A 7637-nucleotide genomic window follows, 5' to 3' on the forward strand; every position below is an offset into this window, starting at 1 on the left:
AAACAAAATGGCGGAATATTTGTGTGGTTTTCAGAGACGTGTAAAATCTGCTGAAATAATGCAGGTAATCATCGACCAATGCTTTTATCATTTGTATCATAGTAAGACAACATATCCATCTACATGTTTGCTTCATTGCGATTGACTGACAGCTGACTATGACCGGCGATTCGCCCATTTTCGTCAAAACAAATGATGCGGTACATTGCCTTGAAAACACAGGTATTGTGCTGGGCCCCGATGGGGGATTATTTTGGTTATAAAAGGGATTTGTAATTCATATAATACAGTTCCTGTGCTGTGTATAATATATAAACAACTAGTATTGCAAACCACAAGCTTACATAATATACGACTTTTAATTTAGGATCGGAAACTGCGTTTTTAATGATGCTTCTCATTCTGTGATGTTTTTTATTTTAAATATGTAGGTATGCTATTTGAGGCAAAGATACTTGAAAATCCACTGATTTTCCTGTGTGCAGATGACATTTTGAGGACTATTTTGTAAAATTGTGTTAGCTGAATTCTGGTTACTCTGATTTTGTCAAATAGTTTTCTATAATACCTTTTGTAATAAGTTGAAATTAATTTTAAATCAAAATATTACAAAAAAAAATAACATAACATGATTTAACACCAAAATTAACTTAATTTAACTTAATGTGACATAATACTTGACAATATTTTAGCATAAATTTGTCAGAACAGCTTTCTCGCATATTATTTCCTTTGGCGCATGCGAGCAAAAGGTTTAAATATGTTGGTATGGTATTTGAGGCAAAGATATTTGAAAATCCACTAATTTCTACCTGTGCAAGGATGACATTTCAAAGACTATTTTGTAAAATTGTGATAGTTGAATTCTGGTAACTCTGATTTTGTCAAATAATGTTCTATAAACCTTTTGTAATAAGTTGAAATACATTTTAAATCAATATATTACAAAAAAAAATAACATTACATGATTTAACACCAAAATTAACTTAATTTAACTTAATGTGACATAATACTTGACAATATTTTAGCATAAATTTGTCAGAACAGCTTTCTCGCATATTATTTCCTTTGGCGCATGCGAGCAAAAGGTTTAAATATGTTGGTATGGTATTTGAGGCAAAGATATTTGAAAATTCACTAATTTCTACCTGTGCAAGGATGACATTTCAAAGACTATTTTGTAAAATTGTGATAGTTGAATTCTGGTAACTCTGATTTTGTCAAATAATGTTCTATAAACCTTTTGTAATAAGTTGAAATACATTTTAAATCAATATATTACAAAAAAAAATTACATAACATGTTTTCACACCCAAAGTAATTGAGTTTAACTTAATGCAACATAATAATTCACAATATTTGTGCAAAAATTTGTCAGAACAGCTTTTTTGCATTATACTTCTTTTCGGTGTATGCAAGCGAAAGATTTAAATATGTTGTATGGTATTTGAAACAAAGAATTTGAAAATTTACTATATTAATTATGTTTATTTACATATACATGTATGCAAAAGACGATATGATTTAACCTTTCTAAAGGCACACTCTCAATCAAGTGCATGTTACACACTTTAATTTTAAGTTATAATAAGCATTTGAATATAATAGACCTGAATACTGTTTCATTAAATTTTCAAAAATGAATTTTAAAATTGCAAAAAAAGTTGTTGATAATGTAAGTTGAAGCAAATAATTTGAATAGTTTGAACTGGCCTTTCAAATTGTAAAATGTCACACAGGCTGACGTTATTCAACATTTTATGCAGAAATCTATTTCAAATCTTGAAATTTTCATTTCTAACAATTGATACGATGTAGGCCTACTGTAATGTTGTGAGGAAGTTTCCAGCCCGCAGTGTAGGTGGTTCAATTTAAATAGTTCTAAAAAAATTCTCGTGCGAGTACGTAGCAAGACCTGTGTTTACATCCCATCACCGCGGAACTCTAGTAAGTCTATGTCAGTATATGATCGGCAAAAACCAAAACTTATTTCATTCCTCTTTTCACAAGGTAATTGATATATCAGAGAAGTTGCAAGGAAGAAGCATTGGGTGTCCTAGTTCACGAGAACATGTCTGAGAGCACACGCGTACGATTCTGTGTACATTTGTCAAATCAATCTGGAGATTCCCGTCGTTATTTTTAGACGTAAACAATCATGATCACTGACGAACCACAAACAAATACGGTTCACACACTACCGAAATTTACCGAACTTTGGAGACAAAGTATAACTACAGCAAATATTAAGTAAACGGGAACTGTTCTCCGTGCATATTTACCCTCGTCTGTTTCATCAAACGTCAACAAACAAGTTTACTTACCGTCAGAGTTAGGCCTACGACTACGAGGCTTCGGGAATTTCCTTGACATTCTGAACGCTGGGTTGATTTTTCGCATGCATGTTTGTGAAAAACGACATACAATGATCGTGACAAAGTATCTATATCCTGGAGCATTGCCTCTGATATTGAAAAATAGCAATATATACTGGCAGTGACAGTAAAATACAACTGAACCCAGCTCATCGAGCAGTTCAATCATCAGGCGGCTTACACAACAAACTTTCGTGACGAGTTCAGGATGGGCGTTAATTACGTCATCAAAACATGCGATCGTCTGCTATCAAAATACCCCTGTCAAGTGGAAAAATACTGAGAGGGTCGAACAAATAGGCCATTTTCAATACAATATTGTGACCGTTCTTATCAAGACATCGAAAAACTAAACAGACGGTTTTCTTCGGAATTACTTCTACTTGCTTTGTTTGGAGTGTCAGTTCTTCAGCTTTAAGATTGAACTCTCCAGGCTGAATTATACAGAAACCAGCGCTGAAAGTGACGATTTTGGCCTGTTTGACCCCAAATATCTCCATACCTAGATTTTTTCCAGATATACTGGATATGTCAGGACCTAGATCCCATCGAGTTTTACAAGTGTAGAAAGTTTAAACAAGATATATGGAGCCGTTTTCTTTGCGCCCAAATCCCAGATATCTGCCTATAAGTTGGCAAAAGTAGCCGTGTCTACATTCCGTTCCGTAAGGAACGATAACTCTGTTATCGCCTCCTTACTGCACTTCATTCCATACATTTAACACCACCGTTGACCGGTATACATTTAACACCACCGTTGACCGGTATACATTTAACATTAGCGTTGACCGGTATACATTTAACACCACCGTTGACCGGTATACATTTAACACTACCGTTGACTGGTATACATTTAACACTACCGTTGACCGGTATACATTTAACACCACCGTTGACCGGTATACATTTAACACTACCGTTGACCGGTACACATTAAACACTACCGTTGGCCGGTATACATTTAACACGGCCGTTGACCGGTATACATTTAACACTACCGTTGACTGGTATACATTTAACACTACCGTTGACCGGTATACATTTAACACCACCGTTGACCGGTATACATTTAACACTACCGTTGACCGGTACACATTAAACACTACCGTTGGCCGGTATACATTTAACACGGCCGTTGACCGGTATACATTTAACACTACCGTTGACTGGTATACATTTAACACTACCGTTGACCGGTATACATTTAACACCACCGTTGACCGGTATACATTTAACACCACCGTTGACCGGTATACATTTAACACGGCCGTTGACCGGTATACATTTAACACTACCGTTGACTGGTATACATTTTACACTACCGTTGACCGGTATACATTTAACACCACCGTTGACCGGTAAGTGTTAAATGGACACCGGTCAAGGACTGTGTTAAATGGACACTGGTCAACGCCTGTGTTAAACGTGTACCGGTCAACGGTGGTGTTAAATGTATACCGGTCAACGGTAGTGTTAAATGTATACCGTTCAACGGTAGTGTTAAATGCATACCGGTCAACGGTGGTGTTAAATGTATACCGGTCACCGGTAGTGTTAAATGTATACCGGTCAACGGTAGTGTTAAATGTATACCGGTCAACGGTAGTGTTAAATGTATACCGGTCAAAGATACTGTTAAATGTATACTGGTCAACGATGGTGTTAAATGTATACTGGTCACCGGTAGTGTAAAATGTCTACCGGTCAACGGTAGTGTTAAATGTATACCGGTCAACGGTAGTGTTAAATGTATACCGGTCAACGGTTGTGTTAAATGTATACCGTTCAACGGTAGTGTTAAATGCATACCGGTCTACGGCAGTGTTAAATGTATACCGCTCACCGGTAGTGTTAAATGTATACCGGTCAACGGTGGTGTTAAATGTATACCGGTCAACGGTAGTGTTAAATGGATACCGGTCACCGGTGGTGTTAAATGTATACCGGTCAACGGTAGTGTTAAATGTATACCGGTCAACGGTAGTGTTAAATGTATACCGGTCAACGATACTGTTAAATGTATACTGGTCAACGATGGTGTTAAATGTATACTGGTCAACGGTTGTGTTAAATGCATACCGTTCAACGGTAGTGTTAAATGCATACCGGTCAACGGTAGTGTTAAATGTATACCGGTCACCGGTAGTGTTAAATGTATACCGGTCAACAATAGTGTTAAATGGATACCGGTCACCGGTGGTGTTAAATGTATACCGGTCAACGGTAGTGTAAAATGTATACCAGTCAACGGTAGTGTTAAATGTATACCGGTCAACGGCCGTGTTAAATGTATACCGGCCAACGGTAGTGTTTAATGTGTACCGGTCAACGGTAGTGTTAAATGTATACCGGTCAACGGTGGTGTTAAATGTATACCGGTCAACGGTAGTGTTAAATGGATACCGGTCACCGGTGGTGTTAAATGTATACCGGTCAACGGTAGTGTTAAATGTATACCGGTCAACGGTAGTGTTAAATGTATACCGGTCAACGATACTGTTAAATGTATACTGGTCAACGATGGTGTTAAATGTATACCGGTCAACGGTAGTGTTAAATGTATACCGGTCTCTGGTATGTACCTGTTTTCCCGAGTAAATACATGTAACACATGAAACGGGTACTTTATATATGATACGAGGATAAAGAGTAGTGTGTGGAGATTTAGAAGATCATCAATACACACTGTTACTGAAAATAGAATGACGTAGGATTCTGGTGTAAAAAGGCGGGAATTCCCCAGGCGGGGGTTCCCCAGTGCAGTGTAAAATGTCTGGCTTACTGTCTTTCGATTATACCTACCCGTGTGACCTAAGCGGAAACTGTTGCATCACGGACACGACAGGAAAAAGAACTTAATGTACCATATATGTAGAAACACGATTAATTATGTCTTTTGGATAGAGATGTTTGTGATAAATATGTAAAAAAAAATTTTTTTTTAAATTGTAGAGAAATGTGTCTTTCGTATTTTCTCTGATATTGCAACATTTTAAGAAATACTGGCAGTGACAGTGAAAATACAAGCAGCTCACCGAGCGCTACAAGTTCAATAAGACAAGTGGAACAGACTTGATAACGTCACTCGTGACGTACGTCCGTAATATACTCTCCGGAATGTGAGGTCGCGGTACATAGTACCCATGTTCAAAACCCTATTGTGTCCGTTCTGTGATAGTTATAGAAAAACTAATGATACCATTTTCTCCGGAATTATAAATACTTGTGATGTATGAAGTTTCAGTATGTTGGCATTATGCGTTAATTCTCAAGACCGAGTTGTGCAGAAACCAGCAGTCAAAGTGTCGATTTTGGCGTGTTTGTACCCAAAATATCTGTATGACTAAAACTTTTCCAGATATACGGGACATGCCAGGACATAGATCACACCGCGTTTTGCAAGTGTGGAAAATTTTATCAAAATGTAATGAGCCGTTGTTCAGTAAGCTCCGGCAAAGTAGTCAGAATTAGACGCATGTACATTACGTTCCTTCCCTCAATACACTACATTCCACACATACTTGCGACGTCACTCGTGACGTAACATCCGGAATAGACCCTCCTCTGGAATTTGTTCTAGAACATTCTAGAACATTCTATGAGACCTCGTGAAAATACGACCCTTTTTCAAAACCCTATTGTGGCGGTTCTATGAAAGATATAGAAAAAATAAAGATATTGTTTTCTTCAGAATTATTTCTACTTGTTATATTCAGAGTTTCAATTAGTCAGCTTTAAGATTGAAATCTCCAGGCTAAGTTAAACAGAAACCAGCAGTCAAAGTGTCGATTTTGGCGTGTTTGACCCAAAATATCTCCATAACTAGATTTTCCCCAGATATACCGGACATGTCAGCACCTAGATCCCGTCGAGTTTTACAAATGTGGAAAGTTTTATGACAATGTATGGTGCCGTTTTCAAGACGCCCAAATCGCGCATATATCCGGCAAAATAGGCAGAAGTAGCCGTGTATACATTACGTTCCGTAAGGAACGATAACAGAGTTATCGCCCCCTTACTACACTTCATTCCATACAAGTTTGAATAAATTCAAAAATAAATTTTAAATAAATTTTAAAATTTTAAAATAAATTCAAATAAATCTGTGTTTAACGCTGGCGTTGACTGGTGTGCATTTAACACTGGCGTTGACTGGTGTGAATTTAAAATTTATAAATACATTTAAAATAAATAAAAAAAAAAAAAAATCAATTCAAAGAAATCTGGATTTAACACTGGCGTTGACTGGTGTGCATTTAACACTGGTGTTGACCGGTGTCCATTTAATACTGGCGTTGACCGGTGTCCATTTAATACTGGCGTTGACCAGTGTCCATTATCATAATACTGGCGTTGACCAGTGTCCGTTTAACACTGGCGTTGACCAGTGTCCATTTAATACTGGCGTTGACCAATGTCCGTTTAACACTGGCGTTGACCAGTGTCCATTTAACATTGGCGTTGAACGGTGTCCATTAAATACTATAGTTATTACAGTGTGCATTTCCATGTTGTGTGACGTCACAGTGAAACAGGGTGTCCCCACCCGCAGTAGGGGTTCGACTCCCGTCGACGGATGTTTTTTAAATATATTTTTATTGTCTATTTCATTGCTTTGTTTATTCTACATTTCTTGAATATAAAATATATAAAATATAGTAAGAAACGAATAAAATATGTATTTAAATTCATTAATGAAACTCAATGACAGAATTAAACCATAAAATTGAATAAATTTGACTGACAATTAAATCAAATAGAAAACACTATAAAACCTTTCGTGCTTTGATTCCCACCAGGAGTCGAACCTGGGTCTCCTGCAACACAGTAGCAAGTGTGAAACCCCTTCACTATAGGAATGTGTATAGCACTACTTGATTTCAGACTGATTTTGTTGAATTTCTTAATACGGCATTTCGAAATATTTCCCCTCTGCTTTTACAAGGGCTTGGGACCTTCTAGCATTATGCTAGGCAGCATTACAAATATTTCTATAACTTTCCATTTAATACTGGCGTTGACCGGTGTCCATTTAACATTGGCGTTGACCAGTGTCCATTTAGTACTGGCGTTAACCAGTGTGCATTTTACACTGATGTAGACATACCAGTGTCAAATGGACACCGGTCAACGCCAGTGTTAAATGGACACTGGTCAACGCCAGTGTTAAATGAATACTGGTCAACACCAGTGTTAAATACAATTTCCGCTATCGTCCCTTACTGCACTTAAGCTGGTTCCGGATTTCAAATTTTCAGATTT

The sequence above is a fragment of the Pecten maximus genome, chromosome 13 (genome assembly GCF_902652985.1).
Source record: "Pecten maximus chromosome 13, xPecMax1.1, whole genome shotgun sequence".
NCBI classification, from domain to species: domain Eukaryota; kingdom Metazoa; phylum Mollusca; class Bivalvia; order Pectinida; family Pectinidae; genus Pecten; species Pecten maximus.